The sequence below is a fragment of the Suricata suricatta genome, chromosome 4, assembly GCF_006229205.1.
Source record: "Suricata suricatta isolate VVHF042 chromosome 4, meerkat_22Aug2017_6uvM2_HiC, whole genome shotgun sequence".
Lineage (NCBI taxonomy): Eukaryota > Metazoa > Chordata > Mammalia > Carnivora > Herpestidae > Suricata > Suricata suricatta.
This window is the reverse complement of record NC_043703.1, coordinates 79,006,514-79,030,758: the sequence shown is the minus strand read 5'-3', so window position 1 is coordinate 79,030,758 and position 24,245 is coordinate 79,006,514. Positions and strand designations below refer to the sequence as shown.

Below are 24,245 nucleotides of genomic sequence, written 5' to 3'. Positions count from 1 at the left end.
AAAAAAAAAGTGTCGTTACTGAGACTTAACACTTTTACCTTGTTGGGACCAAGGTGAGGGTAACTGAAGTATGTACTGCCTTCTTAATGTTTGCATAGGTTAATTCACCTGATCCTCACCATAATCCTAGAAGGAGGCACTACTGTCACTTCCACTGTACCAATGAGGACTCTGTAGCACAGAGTGGTTGAGTAACTTCACTGAGGTCACACAACACTAAGAAGCAGAGCCAGGATTTGAACCCAGGGAGTGAGGCTTTAGATTGTATGCTCTTTGCCACCAAAAGAATTTGCTAGACTGCTCAGTGCAAGTTCAAATTGTATATGAAATAAGAGTATGTAGGGCCAGTCACTCAGACTGATTTAGCAACTCATTTGTGTTTAACATTTCCAACAACTGCTAAAACAAATATCTCCTTCCCACCAAATGAATAAAAAGACAGTTCATTTTGAATGGGGTTTTAGTTTGGGATAGAGAATCCTATGATGTCATTGTAGGAGATCTTTCTTATTAGCTCTTCCCCTAATAAAGGGACCTACCTAAGACTTTGAGGCGAACACTTTCCTTACTGCGTGGGAGAGAAAGGGCCCTGTCCAATATTACTTGCATTATATTCATCCTACTAATTTAGCATCTATCTTGCTCTGCCAGCTATTGGGCCAGTGTTTAGTTTTACTTTTAGTAAATGTGTGATTCTGTGGGTCTACTTATTTTATAACATAAAAGAATGTCAGAGCTAGATGGGACCCTCAAGGCTGCTTACCATCCTCCCCTGTTCATGGACCTGGCAAGTCTGGGTGGCTCCCACAGGCAGAGTGTGCCCTGGCCCTGGCTCCCTGCTTTCTGTGAGCACTAGCCTTGCCTGTCAGATTGGTAAGCACAATTTTTTGAGCACCATGGCTACCTACCCTCTGTGCTGGGCTTCAGAGCTGCAAGATGAAGAAGACATACAAGACCTCAGCCCCCTCAATGTGTGCCACTTCTTTGTCATCATGGCATATTATTGCCAAAGGCATCAGTTTACCTTTTATCTTAGAGGTTACATTTTAAAAATCTACTTGAAATTCCAGTTCTCGCTCAATTAAAGAATTCACTTTTCTGATATAATTCATTGAGCTGCTTCTATTTAGTCTGAATTAGTGATTCGTTTTGCTCTAGACTTTTGAAAATGGACATTGTCTGGAAAAAACTCAAGATGGTGTTTAAGGCTAAATACATGTAAATATATATGTATGTATGTGCCCTTGGCAGTGGGTGTGTAGCATGGGGGGGATTACCTCCACTCACTTCACCTTCCCTAGGAGGCCAGTGAGGGGGTCTCTGCTTGGAGCCATGTGCTCCCTTACAGCTCTGTTGAATGGGAAAACAGTATGTGATTTACAACAGTGGAAGGGACTTCTGGGAACCAGACCTGCTCCCAGGCCCAACAAGGCTTTCCTGCTGCCAGCATCACAGAGTCCTCACCTGCCACCAGCTGATTTCTCTGCTCTTCTGTGAGATCTGGAAACAGAAAAGAAAAACCATCTGATCTGGAGCATGACTAAGACATCAAGGTTACACTGTCTACACATCGGGGCTGGACGGCCTATGACACTTCGCTCCGGGCTTGTTCTCTCCCTGGATTTGGCTCATTATCTAGGTGAAAGACCAGGTCCAGGGAAACAGCAGCCCCTGTCACCATGGCTGCATCTGGAAGGGAGAGTCAGACAAGTTTGGTGAGAAGGAAGTCCTTCTTGTGCTGAATTGCCAAGGGCACGATTAAGCATGAAGTGCCTGGGTCAGCTTGAGTTTTCCCCATCACATCATATGGTGCTGTTGTCCACATGACTCTTGAGACTTCCCAAGAGAAACTATTGCAAAAAGCAAAATATTACAATTTGTTTATTTACTGATATCCATGAATAGAATAAAAATGGTTCCTACTTTCTAGGCTGCTGCTTTAAGTATAATTGATAGGGAGGAAGTGTTTATTTCTCTGGGGCACTGTATGGCAGCTGACATTTATTCTAGCTTATTTAATATTTATAAATAAAACATTTATTCTGTTTTATTTAATAAAAGAATCTGAATCTGAAAACATATTTATTTTAAGTTCTCTTTCTAGTCTGAAAAATAGGGGCTTCTTGTGAGGGAAGGAGTGGCTCCATGCTTGGAGCCTCCAGCTTTCCCCCAGACTGGATGTGAGGGTGTGTGATGGCATTTCCCCTAGACCAGATGTGAGGGTGTGTGCGGCCAGTGACTCAGAGGCCTCAGGGCTCCAACCTAAAGCTTCTCAGGCTCACAGAGCTTCCATGCCTCTGCTGGCAGAAGCTCCTGGTGGACTCTGTGGCCTTGCTGACAGTGTTGTGTTTCTTCTGGGATGGAAAATGCTGCTTACGATACCCCATGGCGATAGAGAAGCCTCAAGTGATATGGTGTGAGGCCTGGCCAGGAGCGATCTGTCTGGAGTTACTGGGTCGTGGAGTGCTGTGGCGGTAACTGTGCTTTTACTGTCAGGCTCAAGCTGATACCTCATCACCCCACAGGCAGTGTATGTTTTCAACCCTTTTGACTTTCTGTGTCATACCTCTTGGAGAAAAATGACCATCTTGATCAGATTATAACTTTCCCTCCAAAAGAATTTTATTTAACAAAATAAAGCCTTGGAGTATTTATGTCGCTATTCTCCGTTTTTTATACTTCACCCACCAAATGACTTCCTAGCGTATCACAAGTATATGCCTTGGAAATATATCAATTTGATATCTTATTAAAGAATCAAAGTTGAAATTGAAAGCCCAGTAAAAATACTTTTATGTTTGCATCACTGTAAGCTACTAATCTGGAGCTTCTAGAGGTTCTTTTATGAATTCCCCCAGCGTGGTACCTGCTTTGCAAAGCAGGTCAGAGTTGTCAAGATGACAGTGACAAAAGGCCACAGTCAGGTGCCCTCAGTGGTTGTTGCACGTGACTGCATAATGGATGCCTCTGTGATGTTGGTAGCAAACCGTGGCTGTGTGAAATGGCACCAGAATGTTTCCTTCACAAATCTATCCATTGCTTATGATAAAAGGGAGTTTATAGAACTAAACAGGAGAGGAGACTTTCAAGTGTTGTTGCGTTCAACTTTCCTATAATCAGGTGGGATAATTCTGTGTATATGAGCTTTAACAAAAACCGTGATGAAAATCTTCTTTCCCTCTATTACAATCGGATTGGCGTCTTATTTTTATGGGTTGTGGTTGATGGGTTCTAAACTTCCAAAATGTTGATTCTTTTTCCTGTGGAGTTGTGTAACACCTGAGAGAATAGATTGTTAATGGGGATGAGTAAATTACCAAACTCCCATCGTGCCTAATTATGTTGCAGTGACTTAGTGCGAATTTTTCTTCTTATTTTATTCCCACAGACTGTGTGCACTTAAAATCACCTGAAAATTGTTTAAAAAAACAACTATTCACTAGGTGTCTGGTGTCTTGCTTCCTTTTTTAGCCAAATGACCTGACACCCGTGGAATGGGCTAACCAACAGGTGTGACACGCAAGACTGAAGCTCAAGTTAATCATTTCTTAGAGTGTTCAATTTGGAAACCATTTGATTAAATGCATAATGAAAAGCAATACACTATACATAATGAGAAAATATAAAGAGTATTATATTTTGCCCACTGGAAGCAAACACTTTTGTGGGGGGATAACTCCAATTAATTTTAATAATTGATTTGATACAGGAGTCAGCAAGTCTTTTCTATAAAAGATCAGATAGTGCATATTTAAGCTTTGCAGGCCATATATAGTCTAAGCTTTGTGGTGGTCCCAGGAAAGCAGCCATGCATGATATGTAAATGAGTGGGGAGAAAGCAGGGCGAGGTTGCAGATGCAAGGGGAGGAGGTCCCCATGTGCCGTGGACAGGGTAGGAGGAAGGACAGTGAGAGTGCCACTGGAAGAGAGAAGTAGGGGAGTGTTCTTAGAAAAGTGGATGGAAAAGTCTTTTCTTGACAGCAAAAGGAAAGTAGGGCAGTTGTCAAATTCACATATTCAAAGTGTACAATTTAGTGGTTTTCATATGCGCAGTTATCAGCACCATCGATATAGAACATCTTCATGATCTCAGGAAGATGCCCTGTATTGGTCTATATTGCCCTCTATTGCCCCTCCCCCTCCCCCCCCCCCCCCCCCCCAAGTGCCATGCACTAGCCCTGAGCAACATTTACTTCTTCTGGGCTTTCAAATGAATGGAGCCATATAGTACGTGGCGTTTTGTGAGTGGCTTCTTTCACTCATGGTAATGTTTTCAAGGCTTACCCTTTATAGCACAAATCAGTACTTCATCCATTTTTAAGTGTAATATTCCATTTCATGGACACACCATGTTTTGTTTATCCATTCATCAGTTGATGGACACTTAGGTTGTTTCTATCTCTACATTTATTTTTAATGATTGTATAGAAAAGTGAACATACACTCTACATTTGAGAGCCAAATCACTCTTGTTTTCATATGAAACTAGCTGATAAAGGGAAAATATTGGTATAATGCTGGGCCCCTTGGAAAGAATGTTTCATACACAGCTTCCTTACTAAACCTGGGTCAAACTCAGGGTTTGGCAGCTTACAACACTTTCCCAAGATTTCCTGGCCAGTGAACAATGATGGCAGTGTACAGTCCAAAGAGCATGTTCTTCTGGTGCATTAGATGAGTGACTGGTTCCTAAAAGTAAACAGCGAGAGCTTTAGAACAGTTTGTTCTGCTTGTGTATGGACACAGTATGCCAAATCTGCATGTCAGCATATTCTAATAAAAATTCCACAGGACACGAGATTCATGGACAGCTGCTGTTGATGAATTGCCCTCAGACTTCCCCACACTCCTGCTAATAGTCTGTGGAATAGCCTAAAGTGTGGCTCAAGTGCTGTTATCATAGAAGATGTTTGGGAACTCGGCATGAGTCAGCTGCAAAGCACAGGTGGATACATAAAACAGGAAATGCTGGTTCCTGCCATGTCTCTCCTCCAGGAGGATTTTCAAAAACGGTGATCTCCCTTGGATGTGCTGCTGTCCACCTTCCCTAGTTCCCGGGACCCTTAGCTACCTTGGTCGTCGTGTACTGCCACTCCATGATAGGTCCTCCATGAGCCATCTACCTGCTGGCTCTACACCCTGCCACCCCTCCTAGTTTGTGAGGGGCAGGCCCTCTTGTTTCTGGTAGTCCATGCTGGTGCCACCTCACTTCCCTGCCAGCCATCATTGTTGGCTGAGCTGTCTGCTGGCTGATGGCAGGCATGTCACAACTACTTATAATGGAAAAGCCCGCTGATTTGGCTGGGTCTGAGGGAGTCTGAGGAAGAGGATGGGCATTTGATCCAGCACCTAGGGAAGGGCCCCAATTTAAGGGTGTAAAGCATCCACTCAGGAGTGGGCTATGCTGGATGGGGCAATGCCTGCACACACAAGTGCATGCCATGTATTTTTCACACATGGAAACAGTGTGTGCTTGGTAAATATTGGAGGGGCGCTGGGGGCTCAGTTGGTTAAGCATCTGACTCTTGATTTTGGGCTTAGGTGATAATCTCAGGGTTTGTGAGTTCAAGCCCCATATTGGACTCTGTAATGACAGTGTGGTGCCTGCTTGGGATTCTTACTCTGCTTCTCTCTCTGCCCCTCTCCCACTCACTGTCTCTCTCTGTCTCTCTCTGTCTCTCTCTCTCTGTCTCTCTCTCTCTCTCTCTCAGAAATAAATAAATAAACTTAAAAATATTTTAAAAAGACTTGGTAAACACTGGAATTTAGGTACATTAAAGCAAGTGATGCACTTCCTCCTCTCCACCCCAAGTACTGCCTGGTACACAGAAGATACTTCCCAGTATTGAGAGCCGAGAATATGGCTGTCAGGACAATGAGAACAGGAGCTCATAGAGAACTTCTTGCTTATTTACTGAACACTCATTTTTTTAAAAAAATCCTAGCTGGAAAAGAAAACCAGGAAAAGTCCAAGAGAGCGAGCAAGAAGGGGAGCCATGGAGTGAGAAGGCAGGAGAAGATGTGGTCCATCTTAGGAATCCTCATCTGCAGGTTAGAAGACAGGCAGCTCTTCAGACGCTGGGCAGGTGAAAAGTAAAAAGAGGATATTTAAAAGGAACCCTAATATTTTGGCTCCTTGACTTGAAGGAAGGCACTTTACAAATATATTTGCAGCTGGCAGATGGTTAAAAAGAAGACAAATTAGGTTCTCTGAAGTGGGGGAAGCTCCCTGGAGACAGGAATAGGTACATAGCAGAAGTCTTCATCTGTCCACTCCCTCCAGTGCTCAGGAAGCAGAGAGGTGAGGAGAGTGTCTTAAGTGGGGGGTTGTGTGCCAGGCTCACTCAGGGAGAGAGGCGGAAGGGGTGTCAATGAAGAAGAGGGGACACAGGAGCTGGGCAGCCCCACCCAAGGATGAGCCTAGGCCTGCTGACTGCAGTGTCTTCCTGAGCATTTAAAGGGCTGTCTGTTTTATTTGGGAAACCCACATTCTTTGGACACCTGTTTAATTAAGTTCCCATTTGCACCTAACGTTGGCATACGTGGTAGATTTCTCTCATTGGAGCTATTTTTAGGTAATTTTCTGGAAAGATTCCTCTTTCCTCGCAGGCAACCTCTGGCTATGTGCCAGATAGCTCAGTGTCTGTGTTTTATTTTTCTGAAGATGTACTATTTTTGTGGGTTTTTTGGTGCTTATTTGACCTGGACTTCTGATAAGGTGTTTAAAAATAGCTTTTGGGATCTCCTATGGGCTATTGGCCTTTTACAATTATTCTTCCAATTTAATATACCTGCTTTTTGTCTTCACTGGATTTGGGAATGGAGTTAAGTCCAAGCATTTGAAGGTTTCTCTTATTCCCCTTCCACCTCTAGGTGTTGACTGGCCTTGTTACCTTGTGCTATCTCACAGTGAAAAGGGCTGAGTGACCTGTCCATCTTGTGGGCCTTCTGGAAACTGAAACTGGACATTTAATGCAGACAGGTTGCATTTGCTGATCCGTAGGTGTGTGTGTTTTTCAGTAGTGGGAATGGATGTCGTCCTGAGGGCAGCATCTTTGCACCATTTTGTTTAAAGCCTCCTTTGTGGGATGAGGAGCAGAGGTCACGAGGGGTTGAGTCTCACTCAAGGTCATTCACTGTCACATAGCTGGTCAGTCACGGCAGAGCTGGCCCTCTGGAATCCCTAGGAGCTGTGTCAAGTGGCATTTGGGATGGTCAGTCACTGAGACCATCACAGGGCACCTCTGAGAGGCGTGATTGTATAGACTGTCCCCTGGCTGTGGGCCAGTCTCACCCTTCCTGTGCCCCTTGTCTCCCTGGCTCCCTGGGGTGGCTCAGCTAGGTCCCCCTCAGCCCTAGCCTGTCATTTTTGATGTGGGCTGGGTCCTGTCCTTGACATTCACTGTCATTTCGTCTCTGGCGTGTAGCTTTGGCCCTGAGCATGGTTCTTGCACCGCTGTTTCTACCCTGGGGCCGCCTCACTGGGGAGAGGGAGGCAGACATTCCCCTCTAGTCTGTTTGGAGAAGATCTAGGACCGGCTGCTTGAAACACATGCAGAGAAGGTGCAAGCTTGTATCCCTGGAGCGTGGCTCAGATAGGGACACTGGATTCGGACACTGGCCTCATGGCTGCAGGAGTACTGTTGTTTTGTGATCACAGGCTTTGCCCTGAACTGCACAGCTCAGGTTCAGGGACAGTGATTGCAGTAGATCCTTGTGTATACAAGATGTGCCCTGGTCCCAAGTCCACTGAGGCTGAGGAAGCCAGGAAACCAGGGCCAGGTATGGTGGACCATGCCGCTGTTTTCAGTCTGACTCCTGACTCATGGTGTCACAGTCCTGGGTGGTGGGGAGGGGATAGTCCTGCTCAGAGGCACAGGTGAGCCCAGACTGACAGCCTGGGAGAGCCTGGGCACAGGTGTGGATAGGCTGGGGTTACTTGCTTAGGAATAGAACAGCTTCCATTCACCCACCAGGACTTCCACGTGCTGGGCCTGGATTTGTATCAATTCTTTTAGCCTTTGCCACAACTCTGTGAGTGGATGCCACTGTTTTCCTTTTTTTTGCCGGTGAGAGCACTGAACATAGTAAGGAACTTGCCCGAGGTAGAGATAGGGCTGGAACCCACGTGGTGGTCTGGTGTGCTTCCTACCCATCCACTGTAGAATCTCAGGGGCTAGTACTGTTCTGCCTGACCCGAGGGAAGGGTGCAGAGTGGAGGGCATTTGGAAGGGGCTGACCAGTCTTGTCTCCACCATGTGCAAGCTTTTTGTCCTCAGGCAGATGGTGCAATTTCATGGACCCTCCATTTTTTCTTCAGTAAATGGGGGATGATGAAGGTCTTTTCCCTCTGGGAGCAAAGGAGCTCCTGTTTGTGATAGTGACCTGGGTCTCAGGAGCCAATGGTGGACTCCAGGTGCCACCACGGGACAGGGCCCCCACCTGGAGTCCAAAAGTGGCTGGGCAGCCTCAAGGCTCTGCACTGGCCCTGCCTGGATCTCCTGCCTGGGAAGTCAGCATGAAAATGCATATAAAAAACACTGTGATCAGTAGGAAAATGATCGCAGAAGAAAGGAACAGGCTTTGCCTGCTGTGTGCACACAGTACCTGCACTTGCATTTTGCACTGGCTCTCACAGGTGATGTAGGTGGCCCTGGTGTCAGCTGGTGGATTTAGTGACACCCCCTGATTGTTTTCCTGGCAGCAAGGCTGTGGTGGGAGGCATCTGTCCTCCCAGGAGGTGCTTGGGGGTGTTGCTCCCAGTGGCTAGCATTTGCTCTCCATGCCCTGACCAGCATACTTGGAGGTCCCTCCTAGATGCCAGAGACAGTCACATCAGGAGCCTTAGGGACTGGCATTGACTGCATGTGTTGTAAATGAAAAAAGAAAATGAAAGAAACCCACGACCTAAATCCTGTGAGATCACAGCTGCAGTAAGCACTCATGGCAGTAAAATTTATGTCCCTAAAGAACAGACTCACAACAGTGCAATACAGGGATTACTTTAAACGTCCATGTGATGAAAAATCTGAAAATAAAACTCAGCGAGCTAAGGATGTGTAGGGAGGATGAGCATGATGGGCTGCCTCAAGCGAGGGTGGGGAAGGCTCGCAGTATGTGCCCCGCAGGGGACAGTGGGCAGTGTCTGGAGACCACGGGTGCTGCTTGCACATGACAGACCCCACCACAGAGAAGTATCACCAGTGCAAGGCTGAGAAGCAGCCTCTCTCTTTAAAGGGACTGGGGTGGTTACCCTGGAGAGTGGGAAGCCCTCTGACAGCCTGGTCTGTTGGTGATACCACCATTGTGTTCAGTTATCTACTGCATAAGCAGGTTCTGCAGGTCCCAGAGCAAAGGGGAGAAGAGCCATTTCCTTGTCTGTGGCTCTCTCCACATGTTGAGGGGACATCCTGGGGAGGGGTCTGTAGACCCTCAGCATCTGGGGACCCCTGTGACTTGGCTCAGGGCCACGTGGCTGTGGCTGACCCAGCTCTGCCAGCTCTGTTGCCTCTGCTGTTGGGGACAGGCGGTGGAGGGAATGCGGGATGGCACTGAGGACAGACAGACGCTCTCCACATGGATCTCATGTGTGTGGACCCGTCCATCTATACCTCAGCTCGCCCTGCATAGCTTCTGAGTAGCTGCCCACCACTCAGAGGGCACAGTGGTGGTAGGTGTAAACAGGGGTGTAGATGCTGGTGCCCTGAGAAGCTAGCCTAAGTGCTCAGCAGACGTCTTCATGTTTCTTATATGGCAAAGTAATGCCCTCCTAAGAGAATTCTGTCCTGTGCTGCTAAACCAGCAGCATCCCACTGATTTGTTTAACACATTTGAAATCAATACCAGGGCACACGGAGTCAGAAAGGAACGTTGGTTGAGAGGCAGCTGTTTTAGTGAAACTCGGTTATACATCCAAAGAAAATGGCGGGCACAAGAAACGACTGGAGTACATTTGGATTTGCCTTGAGGCTTGGCTAAGTTCGTTACTGCGAGGCTCACAACAGGCATGCAGATGGTCCCTGAGAAGCCACCATGGCCCATCAGCTTGTGGTTAGTCAGAGAAGGTGGCCACTTCCTCTGTTTGCCCACACTCCTGGGACAAACTAAAGGAACACATTCACATCTGGTAGAGCAGAGCGGAGAACATAGCACCCCTCCCCCGCTTATGCTGGACCACACAGGGTTACCCTGAGCCCTTCTGCAGACTGCAAGGCCTTGGCCCAGTCTCAGCATCTGCAAGGCTGCTCCGAGTGTCCCAGCCCGTCACAGCCCCACAAGACTGGAGCATCACCTGCCTTCAGGTCTAGTGAAGACAGGGTCCTGAAACCCTTTAAAAGAGAGATTGGTAGGGGAATTCTCTGGTGATTCATTTTCCGGTGCTCCAGGGGCCTTCCATCATCTAAGGTTTCCTGATGTAAAGCGGTAACTGTTGTGGGGCAGGTAACCCTCTCTGCCTCTCTTCTCCAGATACTGTTTACACTGCCTGCCTCTGTTGTGACTGCCAGAACCATCTCCAGACATTGCCGGCAGACACATTGCCCTTGTTTGAGAACCACTGTCTCAAACCTTTTGAAGACACCAGGCCAATAGTTATTTTGTGAAATGTCCTACATTCTGGATTTGCGTTCTTGTCATTAACTTGTTTCTCATTTCCTTGTATTTTCTCCAAATTGGGAATGGGAACAAACGAAGGCTTTATTGTGTTCCAGTTAAATGATTTGCAAAGCCCAACTTTTAAAGTAGAGCAACTTATGTGACTATGTACACTCACAACAAAAATAACTTTTGGGGGTGGAGAAGGGCATGTTTCTCACACGTGGGCTGGAGTGGCTGCGTGTCTGCCATGAGTTTCTCCGAGCAGTTGGCTGGTGGCAGACCTTCCACAGAATGTGCTCTCTTCAAAGCTGGCGTTCCGGGCAGGTTGCCTCGTTTGCTGCTGGTGAGGCCCCCTGCCTCCACATTTCTCCACAGAAGAAAGCTCTGTGTACCTGTGTGTCTGACACTGTTGGACTGTCTTTCTCCTTCCTTTTTTTCCATAGAAACCATGGAAGGTTATGCATTCTTTGTTTACTGAAAAGAGAAAAGTAAATGTGTGTTTCTCACAGCTCTGTGCCATGCTGAGCTGATAGTGTTTAAGTGTTTGGAGTCCAGCCAGGAGCTAGGACCGCCAAGGGAACTGTTGCCTGGACTCTGAGGTTGGCCTTCGGGCTCTGTGGTCGCTCTCTAGGAATTTAGTGAGCTGAAGTGCATGAATGGGAGGGCAGTGGGCCCTCCCTGCCTGGAGATGACACTCTATGACCAGGGTTACACTCAACATGTCACCTACAACAAGGTTTATGTCAGGAGAAATGGAGAGTCCCTTACCTCTTGCAGGTCTGTCTCTGTATCAGTACCAAAATTAATTGAGAGCATTCTTAACATCTTTTTGCCCAGGTTAGTAAGTCTGTTTCATGTCTGAAATCAACATTGGCACACCTGTGCCTGCCTGGGCTCTGCCTCTGCAGGGGGAAGAGCCATCCGGGAGCCCTCAGGCGCCGGGGCAGGGCCTGTCCTGCAGCACCCAGAGGAAAGGCTATGGGGCTGCATGTGATTCTCTCAGAAGGAGGGGCCCAGGGGGTTACAGAGGATGGTAAACGGGTGGATGAGGGTGCAATGGTGAGAGAAGACTGGGCACCGTGTTTTATAATTATGCTGTCATCGAGTGTAAACATAGAGGTCTGTTTACAGAGGTTCATTTTTATGAGCTGCAATTATTATTTCTGGATAATTCTGGTGTATGGTAATCATTAGAGTAAGCTGTGTATCTGATTAAATAAGGAATTTGTCTCTAATTTATGCCAATTTAAAGATGTCTTCTGTATTTTCTTTGTCTCTGGGGGAGGGGACGCAGGTTGCTATGGAGACAACATAAGAAAAAGAGACAGCAAGAAAGCTTAGTAGTTTTGATTTTGAAAATATTTGTGAAGTAATTATATATATAATAATGTTATGCAGCAGAGCCATCTGCCTTTGGAAAGATGTGTGTCCTGGAATTTTACAGTAAAACAGTGTTTCTGTAAGGAACAGAATGCTGTTTGTGTGTTGTTAGGTTATTGAAGTTGTGAATAATACAGATGCAGTAGAGCCCTACTGTTGTTTGCAGGGGTGCAGCTGCTGCATGATGTAATGGCCACCTGCAGAATTTAGGAAGCTATCTTGCTTGCAGGTAAAACACACAGTAAGACATATGTGGGACTACACTGGGCATGTAATTTTGCAAGTGGCTAAAATCTTTAGTCTGGTTAATAACTGATTTTGATCCATTTAAATGGCACCATTTTCTTTCTGTCTGCTTTTTTATTAAGCCATATCTCATATTATTGGGGGCCAGTCTAATAAACTGACACATGGTTGTTTCCCTCTGTCCTCATTCCCCCCCCCCCCCCCCCCCCCCCCCCCCCCCCCCCCCCCCCCCCCCCCCGGCATCTCAGATTAGTTTTGCTCTAATTGGGAATTCTTTCTTTGGCTCATATGCAGTTGGTAATCTTCTCTCCCTCACCCTCCCACCCCTACCCTGTTTTTAGAATTCTGATGTGATTGGAAAGACAAAGCATGGGACTTGTTAAATTTAACAGTACAGCAAACACTTACCAAATGACTATGCAAGGCACTGAGCTGGCCACTTAGTCAGCCTTCATGGAACTTGCACCCTGAGTGTAAGCTCTGCTAAGACATGATGTGACTATCCTGTGGTTCCTAAGTGACTCATGTAGCAGAGCTGAAGTTTTAGCTCATATCTAGAGGTGGTGGGTTCAAGATGGATGCATATTTGTGGACCCTCTGGCCATCCAGAGGTGGGGGCATATTCCTCCCACTTGAACTTGGACCCTGTGTGACAGCTTTGACCCATAGATTATAGCAGAAGTGACTCTGCCAATTTCTGGGTCTAGCCTTCAGAGACCAGCAGTTTGCACTTCATCTCTTGGAACACTCAGGCTTGGAACCCGGCCATCCAGTGAGGAAGCCCAAGCAGCCCTGAGGAAAGGCCCATGTGGGGAGGAGCCAAGGCCCCCAGCTGATGGTCTTGGCTAAGTTCCAACAGTCAGCATGATGTGCCTGCCCCTCAAGTGGGCTTCCCACGGGCAGATTCTCTGGCTCTGACTGACCGGCAAGGCTGTTCTCATGTGGAGCAGACATGTACTGTTCCTGACAAACCCTGTTAAAGTTTCATGTTTGTAGGCAAAACTGACTGTTGTTTTATGCCACTGAGTTTTGGGCTCATTTGTTATGCACCAGTAGATAACCAGGACACTTAGTTGTTTCAAAGATCCTTAAAGAGGGCCAGTGTGGGTGGATGGAGAAGGTCTGAGGGATCTAGTTCACCTGACAGAAGTGCATTTGGCAGAGGGGCTCCCATGGAGGTCCAGTATTGATGAGGATGCACCCAGAGTGGATGGAGTTGACCATGGCATTGGGTGCCCCACACCAAACCCACATACTTTGCCCATCTTTTCCTAATGCTCCAAGTTGGACAAGGTCTTTTTGTGGGTACAGCCAGTGTTCTCAGTATGCTAGTCTGGGGTTGGCTCTGTGTTTACTTAGCAGGTGGCTAAGTAAAGATGAGCATGTTGGGCCTTTGGTGAGCAATTTATGCAAAGGGGACATGAAGAAGACTTAGCAGTTCTGTCTTGCTCCCTCTGCACTGTGGCCTGGCTGCCACTGTACCTGGGTAGCTGTCACTTGATGATTTGATATCCTGCAGAGTCATAAGGTATTTCTGGGCTATAAGAAAACCAAAAGGTCATCAGATTCAGAAGTTCCTTCAGGTCAAGTCACGCACAGGTAACTTTGTCAACCATGACCAACTACTCTTGGCTACAGGGGTGTGCTGGCCAATGGTTAATGGTCAGTTCTCTGCAAAAAAGACCTGATAGCATATGCCAACTTGGGGGCATAAAGACTTCCATCACAGCTGAATCCAAGCCACCAGTGTGTCAACACTGAATTGGGGAGAGATGGGTAGTTGGCTTACCTGAGCCACTGCCAGTGGCTCTGGCCCTGGCCCTGAGGGTCAGGGGAGAGTGAAAACAGTGTGAGATGTGCATGCACATGTGCAGCCTCTTTGTCACATTATCTGAGTAAAGGTGCCCACTCTCCCTAGGGCAGATTTTTCCTTCCTTTTGAGCTTTCTGTCCACTCACCTTTTTGGTGTTAAAATGTTCTTTCTATTGTGAGTTGATTTGTTGTTTTTATTGTGGCAAAATGTGCATAATACAAAATTTACCATGTTAGCCTTATTTAAGTGTGTAATTCAGTGGCATTAACATTCATGGTATTGTGCAGCCACTACCATGACCCATTTCCAGACCTTTTTCATCATCCCAAACAGAAACCCTGTATGCATTCAACAGTTGTTCCTCATTCCCTCCTTCACCCAGCCCCCCAGTAACCTCTGTTATACTTTGTCTCCATGGATTTGAGTGCTGACATAAGTAGAATCATACCATATGTTGTAGCATGTGTCAGAATGTTCTTCATTTCAAAGGCTGAATAATATTCCGTTGTATGTATTGACCACATTTTGCATGTCTGTTCTTCCATCGATGGGAATTTGGGTTGTTTCTACCTTTTGGTTCTGTGAATTATGCTGCTGGGAACATGGGTCTACAAATATCTGTTTGTGTTTCTGCTTTTATGTTTTTGAGCATAAACCTAGAAGTACAATTTCAAGATTTTTAATGTTACTGTTCCATTAAAGTGCAAAGTGGGAACTACTGTTCTTCTCAGCTCTTCATCCTTGTCTGTGGGAATTAAGCCGAGAGAGGCTATATGCTATTTTCAAAATTGCCTTATGGTGAGTGTCATGGTTGGTACTGGAGACCAAGTCCCTGGGGGACAGAGTTGTCTGGAGTGACAGGAACTGAACAATTAGAATGGGCATCTGAGTGTGGAGCAAATGATCTGGGCAGGGAAGTTAACAGGGTTTTCCCAACCCAGGGAGGTACCTGGGCTGGGCTGGACTAACTGGGGAGATGGTGTCTGGTGAACTTCCATGAGAACAGTCAAGGGAAGGAAGTTGGGTTTCCTACTGAGGTTCTCTTGGTTCAGGCAGGGAGAAATGCTTTTTACTGTCCCCATTTTTAAAATATGAGTCATTATAAAACATAGTGTTTTAAATTAAAAAATTAACTTATAAACCCAGGTAAGAAACTTACTTTTTAATTGAAAAGAGAAAAACCATGTTTCCTTGTGGTGGAGTTATTGCTGTCCTTATGTACCAAGGCACCCTTCCAGGCTCCCTCAGCTACGTGCCCAGGTGTGCATGAGGCCTCTGTTCAGCTCTGTCCCCTCTCAGTGTGTGGGGATTGCTGATGGCCCTTGGCTCTGGTCTTCTATAAAGAATGCATCTGCTTTGGTTAACACACCCATTTATGCATATCTGTGGGGCCTCTGGAGAAAACATTACTTGCAGAATTAAGCTCAATTAAAGGAGGGTTGAGCCCTGCCACTCGGTCTGAAAGCTGGTTGGGGACAGCTCAGTGGCAGAGATAAAAAGCAGAGAGGCGGCCATGCTAAATAGCAGGATGGGAAGTGGGGAGGGGATGTGCCACCATTGCAGCAGGCATTGGTTACAGCCTGGGTTTTGTTTAACATCTTTATTAATGATGCTGGAAGCATCAGTAAACAGCAATTTAATGAAATCCACAGATGATGCTAAATTGAGAGGTGTTACAAACAGCAGTGAAGGCAGAGCGAAGCCCTAGAGAGGGTAGAAATATGGAGAGGAAATAGTAAGGGCCTTGTTGAAGTAAAACACAAGAGGGGTGAGGGGACACGTAGAGGGAGGGTAGGAATCAGCCTGTGCAAGGGTTTATCAGGAAGGCAGGCATCAGGAGAGCTAAGAGGCCATTGCAGATGAGAAGAGGTGAACTTAGCACACCATGGCCATGGAGAGCATTAAAGATGCAGAGACAAATGATATTCTTTCACAGTTCCCCACCATTCTGTCACCTTAGAAACCTGAATGCAGATTCTGTGGGATTCAATAAGCAATGCAGTGAATATTTGCTTTGGCACAGCTGGGCTAGCTCTGGAATTCCAGAAAGGTGTCCAAGCTTTGAGGGTGATTTTGTGTTTGGTGAATGGTTTGGTGTCTATGGTTTTCCTGATGATGGCTCAGAATAATGGCCCTGGGTGGGATATGGTTTTGTTGGGCTTCTAGATGACTTGTCAGGGTCCCAGACACTGATGTGTCATTTGGAATTCTCTCCCTGTTTCTTTTACTCCTGTCTGTCCAATCACATGAAGTAAGCCTTCCCAGACAAGGCTAAGGAAGGTAAATTGGCTTCCATTTAAAGCTTAATACAGGTGCCCTAAGTGAGGAAACTATTTGATCAATCATGGCTAATTATCAATCCCAACTTGTACGGCCTTTCATTTAGGTCTCTGACAAGAAAAACAGTATAAATATCTAAAACCAAATCCATTTTGTTCACTTTGGCAGATTGTGGGGGTTAATTATAGTGCCAAGGAAGCCCTGGTGTTGCCTTACTGTCTGGTTGGAGAAATGAGATGGAAGCTGATGAGCTTGTGACACAACCACTGCCCCAGGCTGGGCACTGAACAAATAAGGGAGGGCCAGACACAAGGCAGCTGTTATCTGGTGGGGAAGAAAGGTGGTTGGAATATGATGTGACAAATGACAAAACAGACATCTTCCCAGGCTCCCTGGAGGAGACCCTGCTCTGAGAGTTAAGCAGGTAGGAATGGCCTTGTGAGTAGGCAGAGGACACAGTCTGGAGGGAAAGTTCAGAGAATCTAATAACATAGGTAGATGCATCATTTGGATGCTCTTGGCTGCAAGTAACAGAAACCCAATTGAAAGTGGTTTAAATCATAGGGAAACTCATGATATCATTTGTCAAGAACTCTTGGAGTCAGTGGTCTCAGGATTAGTCCTGGGCTTAAAGAGGTCATCAGGGATGCAGGCTCTTCCTACCTCTCTGCCCTACTTACCACACACAGGGTGTCCCTCACAGTAGAAGATGACTGATACAGTTCAGGCATCACGTTCTTCAATGATAAAGTCCAATGATAGGATGGAAGGGCCAACACTCCTCGAGGTGTCCTCCATTTATAAGAGAAGAAGATCATTCCCTTGCATCTCACTGGTGGGGAATGTGGCCATAAGATCTGCAAGGTAATCTGGGAAGGTGAGTTCTGGGCATTTTCAGTCTCTGTCTCAGGAACGGGCTCTTGAAGCAAGAAAGATGGGGGTTGGTGGAGAGGTATAGGTGTTGGGTAGGTGCCAGCTATGTTGGCTACAGCAGGCCCCTTAGGGTGATGCCAGGACTGCAAACTGTGAATGTAGACAGGCAGTTGGGATCAGGTCAATGGGAGCCTCATGTGCCACATAAAGTCTGACTTTATCCTTTTCCTTAAGTAGGAAATATTGGGATGGTCTTAAAGAGCAACAGGACATTATCACCATGGTTACAGTGTGGTGCATGGCAGAGAGGCATGGTTAGAGACCATGCAACCAGTTAGGAGATTATTTTAGAATAATCCAGGCAGGTGATAGAACACAGAAAAGGCTGCCTGAGTAACCTCTTGAGGAGGTTTGTAGTCAGTCCCTGAGGCAAGGTTTGATGATTGAGATGAGTGTGGGGACCAGGGGAGGGAGAGAGTCTGAAATGAGCCCCATGTTTTTGGTTTGAGTAAATGAAACAGGGACAATAGGCAGGTGATCAGGTTTGAAGAGAGGAGGAAGACGATGTTTTTATGATTTGTCTTAGATGTACAGGCTTGTTGTACCAGTGCTACATCTAACATCAGCAGGTGGTTGGACAAAACAGGCTAAGACATAGACTGGAAATAGAGCTCTCAACATATGGTTTATAGTTAAAACCACAGAAGGGAATAGGGCACCTATGGTGAGTGATGGAGGAACTAGGCAGAATGACTCTGATACTCCTTCTGGGAACACCCACCATGAAGGTTGAATGGAGGATGAGCCCATGGACCCCAAGGGTGAGGCAAGAGCCTGAAGAGGTCAAGACTCTGAAAACCAAGGAATAGAGATGTTGAGAGATAGGAGTGAGGTCCTGGATTGCCAGGTGCTGCAGGAATGAGCAGTAAGACAGGATTAGGCATTCTGTTGACATGAAGCAGAAAGATAAGGACCTTTTTTGAAGGAGGACATCTGACTGTTGACTTCCTTTGGAAGAATGTATCAGCCTGACCTTCTAGTTGACACACTCAGCCCTTCTGTGAACTCTACCTTCAGAAGGCTAGGGTTTGGCTACTCAAGTGCATGACCTTCATCCAGCCACTGCCCCCCTCATCTTGCTTCATCTGCCAAGGCAACAATGTCTGTGGGTATCATGGGGCTGAGGCTGTGGTGAGTGGAGAGGTGAGGAGGGAGACTTCGGAACTGGAATGTCCAGTGGGGGAGCCACAGAGATACAGGGTGGGGGCAGAAATGCCCTCGGGCGGAGCTGTGGATCAGGCCGGGCTGCCTGTTCTGGCAGAGATTGACATTCTGTGAGAACTGGCAAGTCACTCCAGTCACACATCTCCTTAGTGGCAGAATGAGACATCAAATAATCTGGGACACAACTTTTATACTTCTAAATCTAGTAATTCTGGCCTTAAAAAAAATGAGCATTCAAGATTCAGCTGAGATTATGAAGTTCCATCTGTGTCACAATTTATGGTGCTAAAGCGTTTCATGTGTCTCTGTCTCTGTCTCTGTCTCTCTCTCTACCACCCCCCCCACCCCGCCCCGAGCATTTGTCACTTTTGTGATAACAAGTCTGTAGTTCAGCCCCTTGCTAATGCCAGGTGTGGAAGGGGTGGGAGAGGGAGAAGGCAGCTTTGGGTCCTGGGAGAAGGGAGAATGAGTCTTCATTACAGTTATTTTCTTGGTTAAAATCCCAACAGTCAATTTAACACAGAGAAAGGGAGTTGCTCTATCAAGAAGGACATTTTTTAAATGTTTATTATTTTTTAGAGAGAAAGAGACAGCGTGAGCAGGGGAGGGTCAGAGAGAGAGGGAGACAGAATCTGAAGACAGGCTCCAGGCTCTGAGCTAGCTGTCAGCACAGAGCCTGACACGGGGCTCGAACCCACAAACTGTGAGATCATGACCTGAGCCAAAGACGGCCGCTTAACTGACTGGGCCACCCAGGTGCCTCTCAAGAAGAAATATTTTGATGAAAATCAGTGAGGCTAGATGATCTGTAAAACATGCAGTGTAGCCGACCTCTTCACAAAACACTTTAAACCTTCAGAAGAGCAGCAGGAGGAAAATGAGCCCATTTAAGCTGCATGTGTCCTGGGAGCATGTGCTCTGTGGAGAGCCACCTGGCTCAGACACTTGCTCCCTGCTTCTGGTGAGAAGCTTCTTGGATGAGATTCTTTGTCACTGATGCTGGGGTCCCAGTGGTGGAGACTTGTTCTTGCCTATGATGCTGGATGCCGCTTCTGGAGTCTTACCCATGCCGTGTTCTTACCGCTTTGACCTCACAGGAGACATCGCTCACAGTCGTTTCTGAGGGTAGAGTGGTGAGCTGGAATTTGTGCCCAGGTTGTTCTAGTTTGTCCCGTTTCCTTCTTCTGATGTGGGCGGTGGGATGTGAGGAATCCTGAGGAACATGCCATAGGGGGTCCACTCCAAGCTGCAGATGTGTGCTTGGTTCGTGCCTTGCCAGGGCTGCAGGAGGATGCATGGGCATTCGAGTCAGTGCTGAGTGCCAAGTTCCAAGGCTCCTTAAGTTCCCTGTGTGTCATGACCGTGTGCATGACCATACATGGTCACTGAGGAGGAGAGGGTTAGAAAGTGAAGCTAGGTAGTTAATCTGAGCGGTGAGCATGTCAGCCTTCCTGGGAGAGCCCAGACCTGGCTGCAGCATGGAGGGGAGAGCAAGGTGGGAGCCACCAGGCCCTGCAGCCCCTGCCTGTGATGTGACCCAAAGAGCATAGCTGCGGCCGCCTCACTGCCACCTTCCGGATCCTGAGCAAATTCCCCCCTGGACAACTCCAGCCCTGAAACATAGGGGGTTTGAAAACCTGCTTCCCAGACTGAGGAACACCAAGGCACAGTGTTCACAGGCCTCATGGTCTCGCTGAATTCATAGCTCAAAGCAGCCCTCTGTGTTAAAGTGATCAGATCCCCTTTGCGGAGGAGGAACCTGAGTCTCAGGGAGTAAATCACCCACATCTGGTCAGGGAGCTGCAGAACCCTGTGCCCTTTCCCTCCTGGGAAAGGAACCCCAAGGCCTGAGGGCCGTGCTGTGTTCTGACACTGGAGCTGGTTGTATGACTGTAGGGCTGCAGGGAGCCACCCATGCACACCCTTGGGGGCTCCTCTCATTCCATCTCCCCACTCCTCTCCATTGGATGTCCTCATGGGGGCAGAGGTGGGTCAGACTGTAGAGTCACACACTTAGCTGATCGTCTTCTAGAACTTGATTTAAATTGGCATGGAAATATATATTTTTGATAAAATACACATAGATTTTACCATTTTGAGTATTCTTTAAGTGTGCAGTTCAGTGGTGTTAAATACATCCATGTCGTGCAACCATCACTGCCATCCATCTTTAGGACTTTTTCGTCTTGCAGAACTGAAACGGTGTTTCCATGACACATCCAGTCCCCATCCCCACTCCTCCAGCCCCTGGTGCCCGCCGTCCTACTGCAGAGGGCTCTGTGAATCTCATGACTCTGGGACCTCACGCAAGTGGAATCACACAGTGTTTGCCTTTTTGTGTCTGGTTTATCTCACTTAACATATGTGCTCAAGGTTCCCCCATGTTGTAACACAAGTCAGAATTTCCTCCCTTTTTAAGGATGGATAATATTCCATTGTATGGATAGATCATATTTTGTTTATTCATTTGTCTGCCAAGGCATGCTATTATAAAAATATTTTTGTAGACTGTATTCTGGGAGCAATAATTTATTTAATACCTACAGTTTTATCTTTCATGGAAGCTTTTGAGTATACATTGTCATTATTTTTAGCATATAATGCCCTTGGAGAACTTGGGTGTCCTTATCCATAGGTACAGTGTTGGGGCTGCAGTTAGCATACCCGAGAGAGGTGACAGCTCAAGCTCCTGCGTGAAATCACCAGCTGACAGCTCTTAATTTGCTCCTCTGAGTCCACTGCCCATCTTCTAGGCCTGGTGCTTGTGAGCTGTTCCTGGTCCCCACCTTACTGTGTTCAGCTGCTTTCTTTCTTCATCTCAGGGTTCAGGGCCACAATTGAGAAATAGGCTCACTTCTTATCTTATGATAGGAGGAAGTCCCCCTGCCTAGCCATCCTTAGGATGCCTAGCCTGAAGGCACATTTTGCCTTTGACCCATTGTACCAGACATGTTTGATAGACATGATCAACCCACCAGAATGTGCGTGAGAAGGACTAACACAGGAGTTACCCGCAAGCAGAGTGGATGTTCCATGGCCTCTGGGGAAGGAGGGCTATTACTTACCACCAAATAGCTATGGCATAGCAATAAATGCAGATTATTCTCTCTGCTGATTTTATAAAATGCTTATTTATTTATTTTGAGAGAGAAAGAGAGAGCAGTGGAAGGGCAAAGAGGGAGGGAGAGAGAGAATCCCAAACAGACTCCATCCTGTTAGAGCAGAGCCCTATGCAGGGCTCGATCCCATGAACCATGAGATCATGACCTGAATGGAAATCCAGAGTCAGAGGCTTAACAGACTGAGCCACCCAGGTGCCCCTCCCTACTCTGTTTAGTTAATGTCAGGCCAGGTGTGGTGGTGATGCAGGCTGGACCTATGTAGCACCAGCTGTGGAGGGCCAGAGTGTCACACACAGTCTTTTAAAGCCCTGAGCCTACACATTGCACTATATGTACGTGTGGGTCATGGATTGGACCCTGCATCTGAGGGTGACAAAGATGTGCCCCAGCAGAGCCATTTATGTCACTGCTGATGGCCATAGGCAAAAAGCACAACCCTTGATTTTAAGAGAAAAGCCTTTGTTTTTGGAAGAAAGCCAGCAGTGGCAGTCAGCTGGCCAGGGAGCTCCAGGGCTGTGGTTTTTATTGCAGTTTAGGTGAGAACTATGCCTTTTCCTTGCCAGTACCTTTGAATTTGTAGTTCAAAATTTGCCTAAATCTCCTCTATGTCCCAAGAGACTGCAAGGGAGCCTTAGGAGACCCCCTTCTTTTTTAAATTTTTTTAATGTCTTTATTTATTTATTTTTTATTTTATTTTATTTTTTTTATAATAGTTTATCGTCAAATTAGTTTCCATATAACACCCAGTGCTTCTCCCCACAAGTGCCCCCCACCATGACCATCACCCCTTCCCCTCTCCCCCTCCCCTTTCAGTCCATGGTTCGTCTCCAGTATTCAGTAGTCTCCCTTGATCTGTGTCCCTCACTCTTCCCCGCTCTCTTTCCCCCTTCCTCTCCCCATGGTCCCCTGCCAGGTCTCTCCTGTTAGACCTATGAATGCAAACATATGGTTTCTATCCTTGTAGGAAAGTGGATGGACCTTGAGGGTGTCATGCTAAGCGAAATAAGTCAGGCAGAGAAGGATTAATGTCTTTATTTTATTTTGAGAGACAGAGCAGAGAGTGAGCAGGGGAGGAGCAGAGAGAGAGGGAGACACAGAATCTGAGCAGCCTCCAGGCTCTGAGCTGTCAGCACAGAGCCTGATGTGGGGCTTGAACCCACAGACTGTGTGATCATGACCTGAGCTGAAGTTGGACGCTTAACTGACTGAGCCACCCAGGTGCCCCAGGAGACCCCCTTCTTGATTAGGGCATATGTTTCCTGTTATCACTAAAAACATTTATCCCCTCATTGGACCCCTCCATGCTCTGGCCTCCCATGAAAAGAGATCATGTGAAGAATTAGGGCACGATGTCTTGGTCATTCTTTGAAAACCGTGACAGGTACACCATCAACAAACAGGCTACAAATGCCCCTTGACTTGGGCTGCCTTGTAGGGGAACCAGGTCCCAACTATCTCCTCAGAGTCACTCCAGGGCTACTTTGGTGCCTCTCACCATGGCCCAACTCACCAGAAGGCTCTAAAAGTTCTATCTGTAAGCTAAAAGGCCTCTGGCACAGCTTATAAACAGCTGGCTGAGTTGCAAGAATAAATCTTAAATATCTTAGGCTGATAATCAGCTACTGAAAGGCAGTGTTCCCAGGCCCCTGCCCCTTTCCCCACTTGTCATCCCAACATACACTTTCCTCCCCTGTCTTGCCGTCCTAAATGAGGAGAGATGTTGGTGTCCCACCTCTGTTTCCTTGCATAGGCTTGCCTTCTGGCCACGTCTGTGGGTTCCTGGCCATGTCTGTGGGTTCTTAGACATGTCTTGTGGGTTTCTGGCCACATCTGTGGGTTCTTAGACATGTCTTGTGGGTGGCTAGCCACGTTTACGGGTTCCTGGCCACATCTGTGGGTTCCTGATCATGTCTGTGGGTTCTTAGACATGCCTGTGGGTTCCTGGTTGTGTTTGTGGGTTCTTGGCCACATTTATGGGTTCCTGGCCAGTGAGCATTCCTTTGCCTCATCCAGCCTTTGTCAAACTACAGTGAAGCATGGTTCCATGGGGCACATTGAACCCTCTGCAAACTGTTATGTGCATGATTAATGTGGGCAGAGGTTGGCAATTGCACACTTGGCCTTTGGACTTGATCTCTCTTTGGCCTGTTCTGACTTTCTCACTGGCGTAGGTCAGACAGGCCAGGCTGTTGCACAGATGTGATTGTGTGAGAACTTCCTTCCCTGGCTCATTTATTTATGGCTTGCCTAATTTCTATCTTTGAAGCTTCTTACAAAGAATACAAAATACAATTGAAAATGAAACAGGGAATGTGTTCTTACAGGAAGTGGCACATCAGGGAGACCTTTAGGGAGGAACAGTGCTTGGGTGGACCAAGCCCAGCATGCAGTCAGCACCAAACCGGCTACATTACTCCAGAAGGACCTCTGTGCTGTCCTTTGGTCACAAAGGGGAGTTGAATGTGCCCTCAGGCTGCCCCCCGCACCCCGCCAGGCCTCTCTTCCTGGCCCCATATAAGAGGTGCTGCCTGACTTCTAGAGGCCTTCTGGGGCAGGTCAACCAGGAGCACTCACTTGTCCCTTCCCCTCCAAGGTTTCTGCTGTTGCTCCTGTCCCCTGCCTTCCCCTGGGCCTGCAGACCTTGCAGAGAATGAGATACGCACTGAGTGTAGGCCATGGTGAAGGTGGCATAGGAATCAGGCTAGAGGGTT

The 24,245-nt window shown here is 47.1% G+C and overlaps 1 protein-coding gene and 1 long non-coding RNA gene across 3 annotated transcripts in view; both read left to right on the top strand.

The window, feature by feature from the left end:
- The window catches only part of SH3RF3 (SH3 domain containing ring finger 3), a 383,052-nt gene that overhangs the window by 52,983 nt on the left and 305,824 nt on the right, over positions 1 to 24,245 (top strand). The window lies entirely within an intron of this gene.
- Positions 3,016 to 24,245, top strand: part of LOC115289684 — a 60,408-nt gene continuing 39,178 nt past the window's right edge. For both annotated transcript variants that reach the window (XR_003907756.1, XR_003907757.1), the window contains exon 1: positions 3,016 to 3,120. This is a non-coding gene — a long non-coding RNA (uncharacterized LOC115289684). The remainder of the gene's footprint in view (positions 3,121 to 24,245) is intronic.